The sequence below is a fragment of the Stegodyphus dumicola genome, chromosome 1 (assembly GCF_044657685.1).
Source record: "Stegodyphus dumicola isolate Sdum_Otavi_A_Nest chromosome 1, ASM4465768v1".
Classification (NCBI taxonomy): Eukaryota; Metazoa; Arthropoda; class Arachnida; order Araneae; family Eresidae; genus Stegodyphus; species Stegodyphus dumicola.
Window position 1 is genome coordinate 95791672 of NC_140768.1, and position 18148 is coordinate 95809819.

The following is an 18148-nucleotide window of genomic DNA, read 5'->3' on the forward strand; positions in this document are numbered from 1 at the left end:
TTAAAACTTCAAAATTTGATAAAGGAAGAAATTATTATAAAGAAATGCAGTTTGCAAGAAAGGACTCTCAAGTTTAGGGTTTTTTATTAGCAAAAAAAAAAAAAAAAAAAAAAAAAAAAAAAAAAAAAAAAAAAAAAAAATTAGTTAAAAATGTCACCGGTAGAGGTCACTGACATGTGAGAGATTCTGCAGAATTATGTCAATTAATCTTGCAATAAAAAACTGATACACGAGGATTTGCAATTGCAGCAATTGTTGTGTCGCAAAAATTGCGCACAGCGAAAGGACAGAAGACAAAGAATGGCCCCATACTCTGTTCTGGAATACTGAAGCTTGTGAAATGGTTCTAAAAAACTGGCTCTTTGGAGGATCAGTCACGAAGTGGAAGACTCCCGTTGCCGAAGGGCCGGATTACTGCAGTGGAAACAACTATGAATGATATAGCGGAGGAATCATCCACAGGAAGTAGTGGTGCTCACATAACTGGAAGGATATTGTATGTGCCTCACTCATCGATCCGACGCATACTCCATCGGGTATTGCATCTCTATACCTATTAATTGCAATCAATGCATGAGTTAGAACTTGTAGACACAGCTATCATCCATTTGCCGAGTGGGCTATGGCAAGAACTGAAAGTGAACCTCAGTGGTTGTTCAACGTTTTCTTGGTAAATGAGATGCACTTCACACTACATGGGATATCAACACCCAAAACATTCGTATACGGGTGACGTGGACCAGTTACTGATGGTGAATTTGTGAAAATGTGTCTGTTAATTTCTGTGGAAAATATTTACATCTCTCTCTCTACAGAATAACCATGCAGTGAAGAATTTCTGATATTTTATCACACCTTTTTTAACAACTGAAGGATAGTGTGGCCGATTTGAAATACTTTTCAATAGCCATTGATGAATGAACAAACATAAAAGATACTGCCTAATTTCTAGTTTTTATCTGTGGCATTACAGACAAGTTTGAAATTTTTGGAGAGTTTACAAATATTTGCAAACAATGGGGAGGGGCATATCAACGAAGTTATTGAGTCAATTGATGAAATTAACCTGCCCTGGGAAAAGCTCATTGAGATATGTGCAGAAGGTACTCTCTTATGGTTGGGAAAACATATTGGAGCCACTGCTTTAATGGAAAAACACTGTAAAAACAAGATCAGAAAATATCATTGTATTATACATTAACAATCCTTGAGTTAAAAAATTTTGCCATATTAACATATTGTTTCCACAGTGATGCAAATAGTTAACTGTCTTGATGCAAGGCGGTTTAAATCTTTTTTCAAGCATTCCTAATAATAAGAGCCACTAATATGAGTTTATCATGATGAAGTGTGATGGCTTTGCAGTATTATGTTATATCGATTTATAGCCTTAGAGGACGAAATCGTACAATTTTTGGAATCAGATCATAACACAGTTAAAGAGCTTCAAAACAACGATTGGAAAGCTGATTTATATTTTCTTCTCAATATTATGGTTCATATTAATCAGTTAACACTCCGAAGAAAGAATAACATGATGTTTACAATGTAGAACTCAGTGATAGCTTTCTACCTCAAGCTTAATCCTTTTTTAAAATCAGTTTTTTTAGTTCAAACTTTGCTCATTTTCCTACCTGCCAAGAGAAAATAATTACTAACAAATATGAATATGCAAAAAAATTTGCTAACAGCAGTTCTATCCTTAAGAGTACGAGTCCAGTCTGAAGATAAAATGTTTTTCAAATTTATCGAAAACCTTTGTGTTGTTGATTCTAGTGATGTGCCTACAGCTTTTCAATTGGAACTTATCGTCTGTTAAAGTGTTTTACTTAAAGAAAAACACTCAGGGGAAACCTGCTTGATTTTTATAGATACGTTGACAAAAGTAACTTTACAGTTACAATTGACATAGCACAACAAATTTTTTTTTGTCTCTTCGGCAGTATCTATATTTGCAAACAAGCATTTTCTATTTTGAATTTTAATAAAAATGGTCAGTCATTACCAACGAACATTTAAGTGGCATTTTAAGAACAGCAGCTTCAAAATTTACTCCAAAACACAAATATTTGGTTTTTTTATAGTTTTAAGTTAGAAAATATATATTTGTTTAAAAAAAAAATTATGGTATATTTATACATATATTTCCAACTTTAATATTAAAATACTTTGTTCATTGTTTATTTAATTAACTGTACCATGTGTTAAATGGGAAAGTTTGCAGACTTTTTTGAAATATTTAAATTAAACTATGTAGGTGGTATAGTACCTATACTCCTACAGACACAACTTTTGAAAACGAATGAAAAATGGGAACCATAATGTGAAATAATATCACAAAATGATTTAATGTTTTATATGCTATACCTGTAATTTGTATCTGTACCAGGGATGGCCAAACTTCAAGACGATAGGAGCTGCATGATAGGTTTTATAAATGTTCGAGAGCCGCAAGTCCAAATTTATATCGTTTCAAAACTAATGAGACTGGTTTCGAATATAAAGAAGCTTTTGAAGTAAAATAATGAATTTGTGATTAATCTGAGTAAATTACTGATCATTATTTTTTTTTAAATTGAGAGGTTTAAAAAAAACCCATTAGCAGTCTTTTAGAAAGAATAACTATAAATAATACACATCAATGCAAACTGTAAAAAATTGTTATTCGAGAAGGAATAGTTATTTAAAAATAAGCTATTAACTTGTTTAGGCTTTGGCTTAAAAAGTAACTTTTTTTCTCCACTGGATCCTAACCAAAGAAATTGTTAAACATTTTTGCCCAAAACTTTGGACTAACTACTTTTACTGATGCCCAGTATAGAAAAGTTCACCACACACACACACACACACACACACACACACAAAAAAAAAAAAAAAAAAAAAAAAAAAAAGAAAGAAAGAAAGAAAGAAAGAAAAAAAAGAAAAGAATATGATTGCAATTTTAGTGGTATTTGAATAATCAGTATCTCATGATGGCCCTGACTGATACATTATTTCAGGATGGCATCCAATGGAATGTTCCAGAATTTTTCAGTAATCAGTACATTGCGCATCATTGACAATTCACGAAACTATCTGTCAAATCGTTCGATAATTTTGGACATTGATAATGCAGTCCAGGCGCATCATTGAAAATTCTCGAAACTATCTGTCAAATCGTTTCGATAATTTTGGATATAGATAACGAAGTTCATGTGCATCATTGAAAATTCTCGAATCATCCCAATAATTTTGGACATAGATAATGAAGTTTATGTGCATTATTGAAAATTCTTGAAACTATCTCTGGAATTGCCCTGATAATTTTGGACATAGATAATGAAGTTCATGCGCATTATTAAAAATTCTCGAAACCATCTCTTGAATTATTACTATGATTCCAGACATACATAACCCTATTGCTAATAAATCTAGTAATTCATGCCGGTATATGTAAACGCTTCGTCGAGCACATATTCCATTTGTCTACCAGCCGAACTCTTCAACCTAGCTAACCAATTTTGAGCTGTTTTTCAAATACATGGCAAATCAAAACAAACGTTATAGAAAGAAAACGTGCTTCTCTCTACTATAATGAATTTATTTCACAAATGCAGATATAACATGAACACATAACTCTTCATATTCCTAGGGACATGCACAGTTGTTTGATGTAGGGGCCTTTTGTTACATGGCAGAAGTCTGCACAATAGTTCCTAAGATCTTGCCAAATACATGTATGTATCATATGACTTACAGTCTCATCTTGAATTTCTAAGTAAAATAACTTATTGTCAGCTTAACAGTTATATAGTACAACTTTCCATTGGGTTACCTGACCTGTGGTAGAACATAAAACTTAAATGGAGGCTGTAGAGAGAGGATACTTTAGAAAATAAAAGAGCAGACTTTAAAAATAAGTGGTTAGGAGAGCAACATTTCACATTATTGCCTGAAATTTGTAGTAATTAAGCTGTGGATCATCGTACAACTTTTTTTGGAGGGGCTACTAAACTTTCATGAAAGCCGTGTCAGATGTACATGATGATCGAAATTTAGGAAGACAAAAAAATTTCAACATATTAAAAGAAGTGTAATGCTGACATCAGAGCCAGGGCAAACGGTGCAGCTGCAGAGCAGTAGTACTAAGGGTGGAAATTTTAGATATCCCGGGCAGCAAAATGCCTCAATCTAGTGTGATGTTCACCTGCAACTTTAACCTAATGCTAGGTAGAAAGAAAGAAGGCCATCAAACAAGAAATTGAAAAATAGTGGAAAATATCACAAGCTAAAGAGATTTCATCAATATCAATATGCCAATTTTAACAGAAACTTTGGAGAGGAGAGAATGTGTTCTATTGATCCTTCATTTCTTGATGCAACGTTGTTGATCTGAAAATTTGATGATAAAGGTGAAAGTTCTCTATCTGGAATAATAATATTTGATAAGATGAAAATCAAACATTTTGACTAAAATTTATATTGTCAAATCAGTGATTGTTCCCACTGTTCCAAATGTTTCAGCATGCACATCCATTGGCTAAATAAATTATGATCTCTGCCTAGGATACCAATGAATTATAACGAATGATAGAGTTTCATGTGGAAAAAGTGTTCATTAAGCATATTACTGTGAATGGTTGTGAAATTTGTGAAGCAATTGCATAAAAATGCTTGCCTTGCATAGGGATATGAAATTAATTTTTAAGGTGTTCTGCAGAAAATTGAGACACGTCTCCTAACCAAGTATAAAATCCTCGCAAAATTCTTCTTCTAATTAAAAGAGTTCTATACGGATTGCAAGGTGAAACAGGTTTCTTTGCAATTACTCACACCGTTCAAGAACTGAATAAAAGTAGTACCCTTCAAGGAAAAGCAAATTACCAGGTGGATCACAACTGTTGTGAACAATGGGATCACACAGGAATGTAAGCAGATACTGCCTGAAGTAAAGTTAACATGAGAGGAAACATGTTAGAATAAATTAAAAAAAAAAAAAAAAAATACTAGCATTGCATTTTAGATTAACTTTGTATTAGTGTATTTTGATGACTATTGTTCAAAATGTAATATAACCGGAATAGTAATTACCAGAAATGGAATTATTTGTAATTTTATTTATTTGACAATAAGCCAGCAGTGGACAGTTTGAAATGTATCAAATTTTTACGTACATAATATCAGAAATTAAATTAGCGATTAATAAAGAAATGTGGCACTGCATGATTTCTATTTTAGATTCCATTTTGTATTTAAAAATTAAATTATATTTATTCAAAACGAGTCTCATTTCAGATGGTAAAGGATTGCAAGCAGCTCACGAGCCACAGTTTTGCCATGTCTGCTCTATACTATCTGGCTAAATAAAGAATGATCTGTTCCTTTAAATTTCTGCCAGGATGAAAATTTTATGTTCGGCGGATTTCGTAATCGGATCAGATGTTTCACTTTTTTGGCATACAAAATACATAGTCCCTTATATCTGAAATGCGCTTCTTTTCTTGAAATTTTATACTACTTTTAGGTAGGTTTTGATATTCAAGTTGGTAACAAATAAGATAATTTCTATAATTTTACAGCAGAAAATTTTGACTCATTTGGCTTTCTTAATGTGAATTTCATTTTTGTATATATTCAGCTACCTGGAATTTTCATGTATCTAATTTCCAAGCTTTTTACTGTACATCAAAATTCAGAAGGTGGACTAACAAGGCTTGTTGACAACAGAATGCCTCATACCTGTCAGATGTGTTACATTTGCATTGTTATAATTTAAAATGCCACAGATCTTGTGTGTTTCCATGCCCCCTACTCATTCTTGATCATTCCTGAAAGTTTCATTATGATTGCCATCAGGAAGTCTGATAGCTTTCCTTGTAAGTAGTCCAAAGAAGACCAATTTTGATAGTGGATATTCTTTGAAGCACAAAAAGTATTTGCATCACAATGAAAACTAAAACTAGTGATTTGCTGTTGTTTATATAAATTAAGCTACTATATAAATCTGAAACATTTCTCCAATATCAAAACATTGCCTGGCTGTAACTATTTTTCATATTTCTCATAAATTTTCTTAATATTATCATCAGTTGTAGGCATCAATCAAATTTCAATCCAAATGGAAGTCATACTTTTGGATCTTAAGTGCAATAATAAGGAAAAAATTACAAATGTAACATTCCGTCGGGGAGGGGGGGGTGTTACCTACCTGCATTTTCTTTTTGCTAATATTTAAAATTTAAATATTTAGGCCTGTTCAGGGATTTAATTTGTATATTAACTATATCTCAGCTTAATAACTTTTTGTCCAAAAACTATTTTTTTACAACAAAATTTGAAAGAAAATTGCATTTTTAAATAAATTATATTTTAAAAAGTTTATATAAGATATAAAAATTGTAATTACTCCATGAATATTTTTTCACATATGCAAGGATGAGCATTAAATTTATTTAGCTTTACATTTCATATTTATTAAGCATGAAAACTTTTAGCTTCAATCAATATTTCAATTTGGTACTGTAGAATTTAAAATGGGGAAACAGAATTCCGCATTGCAATCCAATAAGATGGTTTTTCTTTTCTTATGTTTTTATGATCCACCAGAGACCACTGAACACTATTCAACTTCTAATAAATCTTACATAATTCAGGTAATGACTTGATTTCTAAATCCTGTATAATTCACATAATGACGACTTCTGGAACATATAGGATAGAAATGAGATTAATTATGGAAAAATTAAAAGCTATTGGTGTCAGAAAGTGATGGTTTTTAATTCAAAATTTTGTTGCAAATGAAAAAAAATTAAACATTGTTTGATTCATTATTTTAAAAAAAAAAAAAAAAAAAACGAATATAATAATCATCAAATGGAGAAGAGAGGAGGTGATGTGGCTTGAGCAGAGAGAAGCTGAAGGCCATCAGAATTCATGTGCACTCTCGACTTGATGTCTGGAGATATTCTCTGGCTTTCTCATTTCAGTAATTGTGGCAATATTTTTTCACCTTCATAATCAGCATATGTAAATAAAGTATATTAATATGCATTAAGTCTGCATCTTACTTTATTAATTTCTGGGTCCACCAGCGGCCGAGCAGTAAAGTCGCTGAACACTGGTAGTTTGGTCCGAGGTTCTAATCCCGCGAACGGGCTGGCTGCTTAGGCGATTTTCCCATGTGTAACGTGTATACGAGCCAGTTTCCCTTAGAAAGTCCTCCACGAAGGCATCCCTCCGCTTAGGCAGATAGCCCTCGTGTGCTTTGCCATGATTAAATACACCAACTTATTAATTTCTACTAATCATTCTGTTAATGAATGTAATACAAAAGTGCAAAAAACATTTTACCAGCTGAGCATTTTTATGAGCTCAGTCAGTGAAGGATTTTCATACATAAAAATTTGACATGGAACATTTAATTTAGAAACATCCTCTGATTTGTGTTAAAATTAACAGAGTTGCCAACTCTCGATTTCGGACTGTTCTTCTGCCATCCTGATTTACAATATATTTCTCCTGACTGTCTCTTATTTTTAAAATTTCTTATGATTTTTATATAGCTCTGCTTAATATTTCGTTATTTGCATCAAAAAAGTTATTTTGGGTGTCTGAAAGCACTTGGTTTTTCTCGAGATTATATATAAAAGAAAACCAAAGCATTTAATCAGTGAGGTATTATGGTGCACTTCTTTTTTGTGAGTTAGAGAACGTGTCTGAAAAACGTCATGTTCCAGTTCTCCAATGAGCATCGTTTGCCACTGGTGTCATCTGGCATACATTAGCCAATCAGCACAAAGTAAGATTGAAGCTGTTACTTCGTTCATTCTGTTCTGAGCATTGCGAGTGAACGTGCATTCAAGAAATAGTTTTAGTATTATCTTTTGTTTCAGCTACGTCTGCAAAAAAGTTATGTACAAAAATCATACACAGATGACTTTCCTTCTATTATTTCCTCAAGCAAATGTCATACATTTGCAATATGTACTGTTTGCCATTTGCAATTTTGCATGAAGGAAAAGTTAATGTTCTAAATATGTGCATACACAAAGGCGGCAACATAAGTTCTATTGAAAAACAAAAACGAAAAAATTGAATTTTTTTGTGGAAACAATGTCTCGAAAAGTTATTAATGCAGAATGCCTGTTCTCTGCATTTTTACTGGAGCACAGCTTGCCACTGAATGCTTCTGGTCATGCTTCAGCTTTATATAGAAAAATGCTTCCTGATAGCGAAATCGCTAAGTAATACTCTAGCGCAAGACCCAAAACAGCTGTAATTGTCAAAGTGGGTATGAAAAATAAATCATCAGTTATTGATTGTATTAAAACAGTTCCATTCTGCCTGTCTACAAATGGAAGCAATAGTGTTGTGCGAAACTGTATCTAATTGTTGTTTCTTTTTTTTAATCCAGAGTCTACATAAATTTAAAATACTTTACTTTAGGTTCCGTCACTTTAGAAAGAGATTCGACAGGCTTTAATACAGCTAAATATTAAAACTTTAAAGAAAAATGAAGTTCCTCTGGAAAATTGCTTAGCGCTTGGTGCTGATAATGCACCAGTAGTTGCACCATAGAAATGGTAGAATGCTCCCCTGCCATGCGGGCTGCCCGTGTTCGATTCCCGGCCAATGTATCATCTAAGAAACTGCATTAAACTAATGGCAGTCCGTACATTAACACGAAGCATCTGGGGGTTCATTTACCATTTATTATATTGTTTATATACATATTTACATTTGTCCTATTCTTAGGTGGACCAACCTTCACAGAAATTAAGCTGCCTAATCAACCTATACTTCGTTTTTACCTTACATGCGTTCTGCTGGCAGGCAGAGCACTATATTCTCCCACCTTACTCTCCCACTGCAGTAAACCCAGCATTCAGGATCTGTGAGTGACTGAATCTCAGAAGCAGCGGCCATAGCCAATGAGCCTCTTTTTGCTTTAGTGTCGTATTTCTCTTTTATAATTTTTTTTAAAAAAAATGCTATATATATATAATTAAAAAATACAAAAAAAAAGTTTTAAATATTAGAACTTCCAAAAAAAAATCAAAACTTGATTTTTCCTATCCCTAAACTTTTTCAAGCTAATGTAGCTTTCTCTAGTGTGCATCATGATAACAAATTATGCAATTTTCCAATTTCTGCTCACTACTTAGATATTTGTCTGATGTGGAGGTACATGGTTTTGAACCATAGGAACTCAATAACTTATAATCTTTGGCATTGGCCGCTGCTAGAGAATCTATCTCAATTACGGAATGAATTGCCTCATCTAATTCTTTCAAATTACTTTTCCTTTCTAGTAACAATTCATGCACTTGGCATAATTCATCTGTATCTTTCTTTAATGAACTATCATCGACTTTCTTTAACAGTATAGATAATAGTGTTCTCGATGCATTCTCTTCCGTTTCAATCTATCAAGTTTTGCCATTATTTCGCATTAATACATAAATACACGCAAGACTGCAAATTATCAAAATTCAAATCAAATATTTTCAAAATTTAATAATAATCATGCTCTTACCTAATTCCTAGGGCATGGTCTGGACAAATCCTCCCTCATGAAGTTCACTTACACAAATCGAAACTTCCTGTGAGATCTACCATCTAAGAACCTGCAAGTTGTAGGATTGTTTACGACGTGAATTCTTCCAGAACTAAAAGTGTCAAGTCATTAAGTGATTTTATAGACAGTGGACCTAGTTTGATCCCAGCGGTTTCAGGCATAATTTTAAAATTTCGTAAATATGAAATTGCCTTCAGTAGAGATATAGCTAAGGCCTTTTTAATGATAAGGATTGTTTAAAATTTCTTTGATCCGGTGATGGTAAACGTCTTCCATTCGGACTTTGCTGTAGCCCAGCAATTTTGGTGATGACGATAAAATTCCACATTAAAAACATAAAAGCACAAATCCGGAAATTTATGAAATGTTAGATTCCTCATTGTATGTAGACGATTTATACTACGGTGCAGACAATATTGAAGATGCATCGATTATTCTGAAGGTTACGATTTTTAAAGATGCTGAGATGAATCTGAGAAAATTGGGATCAAATTCCGAGGAATTTAATTCCTGGTGGATTGAAAGGGGGTTATAATGTAGAATTAGCTGAAGAGTCACATTTTTGGGGCGTGATCTGGAACCCTGAAGCAGACAAAATCAAGTTAAATTGCACATTTTTAGGAAATTTATCCCATGACAGTGCCGAGGCCACAAAAAGAAGTATTCTCCAAACAGGAGCCAAAGTTTATTTACCCGATTGGTTTGGTTCGAACCTTTTTGATGAAAATGAAAATCCTATTACAAAAAATTTGGACTTTAGGTGTGGACTGGGATGATACCCTTCCATTAAATGTAACTAAGGATTGGAGTCACTGGCTAGCTGAATTAAAAGTGCTCAAGGATTTTTCTCTTTCGAAAAAATATTTTGGTAGTAGTGAAAAATTTAATGTTAGTGTCCATGCATTCGTTGACGCTAGCCCTAAAGCGTGAGGCGCAGTAGCATACTTTATATATGTTGATGAAAAAAATAACATTTGCACCAGTTTCATTGCAGCGAAGGGTCGCGTAGCTCCACTCGAGACTATGACTCTTCCTCGTTCGGAGTTGATGGCTGCAGCCAAATTGTCTAGGTTCTTTGGAGTAAAAGCCACATAGCTATCTACCAGATAAAGGGAGGTGCAAGAAATTGGAAGCCCATTGTGTCAAACAGTTTTTTTTCTTCTTTGACTGACTTTTTCCGTGACTCATTGATGCTGAATGCTGGTTTCATTGCAGTGGGAATGAAATTCCTGCTGACTTTTTATCTCGCGGAGAAAGTGCCTGTGAGAAGTTTCCTTTGGTTACAGAAACCTAGTTGGCCAAGACAAGCATCGATGTGGAGAGCATTCAGAATGAAGCAAGGGTGCAAACATATCTTCAAGTTTTTTTTTCTTCTTTTTCTAAGGGTTAGCAACTTTGGTATTACTAAATTTAATGCGATTCTAAAAACTTCTAAAAGTGTATCGAATTACAGCTTATCTTATGCGGTTCATAAACAATAATAATAATAAAAAAAAATAAAAAAAAAAAAACGAAATTAAAATGTCCATTAAGCTCTGTTGGGATTTCGAGGGCTGAGCTCTATTGGGTGAAAGTTACACAGTGAAAATACAGGGTAAGTCAAAATGAATAACCCAGTTTCATAGGTGTTTGGTATGAAAAATATAATACAGTCAAAAGTCGTTAATTAGGACACCCATAATTCGAAATGATCTATAATCCGGACCTCAAAACTAAAAACTTTCTGCGCATACGCCGCGTTGAAACATGCGCATAGGCGTTTACGCGTGCGCGTAAGACCTTTTACGACTGCGCATATGAGTGTGCGCAAGTGGAGAATACGTTTTCGCGTGCGTGTTTTATGTATAATGGACGTATAAAGGCCCGTTTCCACTGCTGCGTATGCGTTTCTCCAATCAGCGAGCGAATTCACTTTGATTGACATCTGCAATCCGGTCGGTGTGCGGTGACGGATGACATACGAATGGAGTTCTATCCGTATGTCTGCAGATGCGTTGGGGTCACGTGGTGAAAAAGGAGCAATCAGGTGCAGACACTAAAAATTAATGGCGGCAGAAGTAGCGATGAACTCTCGCTAATAGGAAAAGAATGTTTTGCTAAAAAATACTTATTTCTGAATTAACATTATAGCGAGAAATCTGCGTGCTGAAAAAGACACCAATCAGCTGAATTTAGTTAAAAAAAAAGATAAGAAAAATAAGATAACTGCAACTACAGTACTTGTTCGCAGATAACATCAGGCGTTCAAGAAATTCAGTTCACGAAAATCAGCGGCAAAAATTATATTTCTAAGTCCATGAAATAGCAAAATTTGTCCTGACAATTATTTCCTAGTTCTGCATACTCATTTACCTTTAATGAAAATGAATGTCTGACTATATCAAACTGCTATAGCAAATTAGATATGATTAAAAGATTTGTTATTTTTTTCTTTTGAAACAGGTAAAAACAAAAAACGTTAATTATAAATTAAATTTGATAGCCTTTTAAATATTCCACTGCATTAAAGAGTATGTTAAATTTGTATTTCCCTTTATAAATATATCTTTTTGGCCAACATATATTTGTAAGCACATGAAATATATTTTTAGCAGCCCGTTTAACTTCAATCGGAACGCCACTTTAAAAGATAATGTTTTTTGTAAAACATGTACTAGAAGCTGAAAAACAAACTCTGGTGAATTTTTCAGACGATAGCACACTGAAATAGGACCAAAAAATTTAGTTTTAAGAATTGATTTACTTGATGATGTATATAAGCCAAAATATGCACATATCTATAGTGTGATGCTAGCTTAGTGGTAAAGCTGACGGTAATAATGTTTAGTTTAGGGGGTCATGAGTTCGAATCCCATATACTCTTTGAACCCTGTCTGCAACTTTCTCAGCTTTTTGTTCCAATTTGATCTATATTCGTGTTTTATAATTTATTTCTATTATTATAAGCGTTAAATATATTGTTTTATTTATGCTCTTATTTATTTAAATTTCCTCCCGCAAAAAAGTTTGAAAATTATATAATAAAGCATACCCTGTACATATATATTTGAATTTAAGAAACATTCTCTATTCGTAAAAAGCAAATTTAAAGTTAATTAAATTTAAATGAAATTTAATGCAAACAAAGAAATGATTAATTATTGCTGCGAACTAATCTACAATATCATTTAAATTCTGAGAGCATATGTAAATCAAGTGCAAGTATCAAATCCATGAATAAATATATAATTCCAAAAATTTATTAATCCTAAAAAATTTATAAAAATGCATAAGTGAATAATGGGATAGATTATTAATCCAAAATAATTATAAAAATGCATAAGTGAATAATAGGATAGATTATTAATCCTAAAAAATTATAAAAATGGATAAGTGAATAATAGGATAGCTTATTAATCCTAAAAAAATTATAAAAATGCATAAATGAATAATAGGATAGACTTAATCCTAAAAAATTTATAAAAATGCATAAGTGAATAATAAGATAAATAAATTTTTGGAATTATATATTTATTCATGGATTTTGATACTTGCACTTGATTTACATATGCTCTCATTCATTTATTTGTCTCCATTAAATTTTATTTAAATTTAATTTAAATTTGTTTTTACGAATAGAAAATGTTTGTTAAATTCAAATTTCATTCCTTGCAGCAATGGCGCTAGAGAATTATTTAAATTTAATTTATTTTGAAACCCTGCAGATATATATATATATTTTCGTTTCACTTTTATGTGAATGTATATACATGTGCTGAGACTTTGGGATGTTTACGACTCTAAATTTTCATTCCAATTAACATGAGACAGTATTAATGCCCTAAACATTTTTTAACAAAAAATTACTATAATAATTGCTTTTAAATTCAGTCCTCTCCAGCAGAAGCGCAGGAATTAATTAATTAAATATTTCCATTTTCTTTACCTAATGTGTGTATATATAAAGAGAAAAATCTTATTTTTATAACTTCTTTTATAAAAAGAGATATGAATTAAAAATGTTTAAATCATGTCTCATGTTAATTGGAATGAAAATTAAAAATAATATTTTATGGATTATGCATAAAATATAACTGCTCATAGTGCATTTTAAAACAAATGAGATTTCTAATAAATTATCCAGCTATGACCCTGAACTCAGCGGTATACAAGCATAGCAAATTTTGTGTAAATATTGTGAACCTTTCTTTATAGTTGCTCTGTACTTTTAAAGTACCAACTATTTTTTAATTCCTTTAACTTTTTTATTTTATTTATTTATTTGTTTACTTTTTCACTAACAGTACATTTTAGTTTTAATAAAATATATATTATTTCATAATACTTAAGGCTTCTAGAAAGACAAAAAAAATTTTTTAAATTTACTTCAGCTTCTATGGAATTAGTGATGTTCATAATATGCATTATAACCTTACTTATCTAAAAATTGCTAGCGTACTTTACTTTCGCAGTTTATAAGCAGAAATAAAAATTTCCAATAACATGGAATTTAGTAAACAAAACTTTTCTGCGTTTTAAGTGAGGATCTATATCAAATCCAAAACAAACAATAATGGCTTAAGCAAAAATTCAGATGTTCAGCGTCGTAACTCGCGAACTGCTTGTTTGGCGCCAAAATATTACAGTGACACCTAGCGGCGGAAAATGAAAATATTTTACGGATACGCAGCAGTGGAAACGCTTGTACGGATGCCGTAGGCGTGTCTTCAATTGACGCAACGCGTTCGTACGCAGTAGTGGAAACGAGCCTTAAGCTAAAATTATCTAATTATCTATTTCAGTTAATGTTGATGATTGCAGTTAATGTTGATGATTTTATAAAAGTAAGCTTAAACTTTCGATTATATCAAATAGAATTTCCGATTTATATTTGTTAATATGTAAAGGATCTAAAGCGAAAGTATGTTTTGAAATCCGAAATCTGTTTATCAATTTCACGCTGCTCGTCGGGGGGAACGCCGCGGCGGGCACGTAATGAATTGGAAGTTGATCTGTCAGCACTATCTTCAGCGCAGATGTTTTTATTTTATTTGGCTTATAATTCCTTACCAAATGTAGTATTTCATCTCGATATGCTCCGTCTTAGATATGATTTAAAACAAGTTCCTCGTCATTATAATTCGCTTCCGATAGCGAAGAAAGTAACAGAGGTTATTGAAAACGAAAAAATTTCGATTGACAAATTAGTCGGTGTTCTCGACACAGCAATTATAGGACTTGAACAGCGGAACTTTGTAACTGAACAAGAAATTATGTCTGTTTAATAGAATTAAAGAGAAAGTATTATCACATGAAACGAAGCAAAACTTGAACAACTTACATTGAAAGAAATGTTTAATAAAGTAAACAAATAAATATTAAGCTTTTTCTTTTTGCAAATTTTGATACCCTTTAGATCATAATTGTTCTTTATTTCATAAATTACGGTTTCATATTTTTAATTTTAGAATTTCTGCATGCCATCTTACGAGATTTAAACTGATGATCTATAATCCGGAATCGCCGAAGTCCCGACGAGTCCGTATTAACGACTTTTGACTGTAAATGTTTTCTTTAAAAACGTAAATACATGTAGAGGAAATATAAGCAAGTTTTGAATAATTACACATTTTATGTTTAACCTTCCAGTGGGCGCCGTATGTGTGACATACACTAGATTTAAATTTCGCATTTTTTTCGTAGACCAGAAGGCACTATGACCGCGTGTTCTTGGCTATTCTCTCCTCTTCGTTCGCCCTTCTTTCAGTCGTCTGCTGGATTTCGAGGGGTTAATGCGAGTTTGCAGATTTACTATTTGTATTCCAGAAATACGCGCGACCGTTGAAGTAAGTTTTTGCTATGTCTACTTTCCTTTTTTATTATAGCAAATCTTTATTCTTTTGCATCTAAATCTTATAATTTTGTATAATTTGTGTGCATAATTACTTTTCATGATAAAATAGATTATAAGAAATATGCTTTTATGTGACAGTGATGACGATGAGGACATTATTTTAGATGAAAGCATTACAGATGAAGAAGAGCGAATTTCGGAAAAAGGTGATTCAGAATCGGAGATAAGTGCAGAGGGCAATTCTGAAGAGGGAAATAATGATGATAATTCTTCCGAAATGTATATAGTTCATAAAACAGAAAAGTCATCGATTCTTGGACATGGCATAAAAAGAAAACTAAACGAGCGCCTCGTAACATATGTGTTCATGTTTCTGGAGTCATCGATGAAGCTAAATATCTCACAGATATTTTGGATATATAGAAATGCCTCTTTACTGATAGTTTGATAGAAATCATCGCTGAAAATACGAATAAGTTTATTTCTTCTGTGAAGTCTAATTATTCTCGTATAAGGGACATTAGAGAAACGAATGGGCAGAAATAAGCTTTTTTGGGCTTACTTTACTTAGCTGGTATTTATCATGGTAACAGAGTTCTGAAATCTTGAGGAACTGTGGAGAATGGAGGAATTTAAAGTAGTAATGAACTTGAAGAGATTTTTGTTTTTACTAAGAGCTTTACGGTTTGATGACATAAACACAAGAGCAGAACGAAGAGAAGTCGACCGCTTGTCTCCAATAAGAAACATTTTTGAAAAGTTTGTCTCTAATTGCCAGAAGTGCTATTCACTTGGAGAGAATGTCACAGATTGTCTTTTTACGTAAGCAACAAACCACAACATGTTGTAAAAAGGTTGATAGAACCTATTGATAACACTGGAAGAAATGTAACCACAGACAACTGGTTTTCAAGTTTTGAGTTAGTACGAGAAATAGATGAAAAAAATTGTCATTTGTAGGTATTTTGAAAAACAATAAACCTCAAATTCCGGATCAGTTCAAGCTGGCGAAAATTTGGGAACCCAATACGAGTCTTTTTGGATTTAGATAAAATATGACACTTCTCTCCTATGTACCCAAACGTTATATAAAAACGTCATATTGATTTCAAATCTTCATGATGACGTAGCAATAGATGAAAATACCCAAGACCAAAAAAAGCCTGAGATTATCACATTTTACAATCGTACCAAAGGAGGTGTGGACTCTTGTAGTTTTCTTCTCTATGCTGAATATAGCAGCAATCAACAGCTACATAATTCATTCAACGAATAATAGTGAAAAATTACTTAGAAGATAATATCTGCGAAAGCTAGCAAATGCTCTTGTGAAGGAAAATGTTGAAAGAAGAATCCCTAACTCTCTTCAGTGTTAGCTGAAATTTAAATTGTTGAAACGAAAAGCAGAATTAGCTGTTGTTGAAGAAATGACTTCAGGGAAAAAAAGATGCAAACCCTGCCAAAATGACAAGCATACTGGAATTACGAGGTTCAGCTGTGAGATTTGTTTAAAATTCGTTTGTCTAGAGCACTGTAAACATATTTGTTCAGACTGCACCGATGCAATGAAGTGACTATGAAATTGATTTGTTATGTAATATTTAATGTGTTTTTCACTTACTGATTAAAAATATAAAAGTTCAATTGAAATATTGGCAGTTTAATTTTGTTTTACTTTCAAGTTAGTTTGATTTTTTTTTTTTTTTGGCTTTATACTTATTTTATTTTTCTTAATTTAAAGTTAATATTGTTTAACTCAATTGTACTTATTAACATTTAACTATTTACAAGCTAATTTTCATACTTTTGCTCTGGAAAATTTACTTTTAAAATAGCGTATCTAAGAAATACGCGCGACCTTTCTTGTTGGTGCAGAAGGCGCGCCCGCTGGAAGGTTAATAACACGTTACCACAGCTGTGGATTAGTCATGTATCTACAACAAACAATGCACACTACCACACGTATCTCAATCCATGAGATTTTCTCCTGTGGGGGTTCATAAAAGATCACAGGTATGATTTTCCTGGTCCAACGACATTGACTGATTTGAAAGCCTGTATCACAGCTGCTATCACTAGTATCAATACAGATATGCTGTGCAAAGTTTGGCAAGAATTAGATTTCAGACTTTATGTAAGTGGTATAAAAAAACTAGTGCATGTTGAACATTTGGGAGGACTACATTTAAAACTTGCTTATACAGTCAAAAGTCATTAATCCGGACTCGTTGGGACTTCGGCGATTCCGGATTATAGATCATCAGTTTAAATCTGGTAAGATGGCATGCAGAAATTATAAAATTAAAAATATGAAACCATCATTTATGAAATAAAGAACAATTATGATCTAAAGGGTATCAAAATTTACAAAAAAAAAAAAGCTTAATATTTATTTGTTTACTTTATTAAACATTTCTTTCAATGTAAGTTGTTTAAGTTGCTTCGTTTTATGTGATAATACTTTCTCTTTAATTCTATAAACAAACATAATTTCTTGTTCAGTTACAAAGTTCCGCTGTTCAAGTCCTATAATTGCTGTGTCGAGAATACCGACTAATTTGTCAATGGAAATTTTTTCGTTTTCGAAGAAAGTGACCTCTGTGTCACTTTCTTCGCTATCGGAAGCGAATTATAATGACGAGGAATTTGATTTAAATCATATCAAAGACGGAGTACATCGAGATGAAATACTACATTTTGTAAAAAATTATAAGCCAAATAAAAAAAAAATCTGCCCTGAAGATAAGATAGCTCACCGT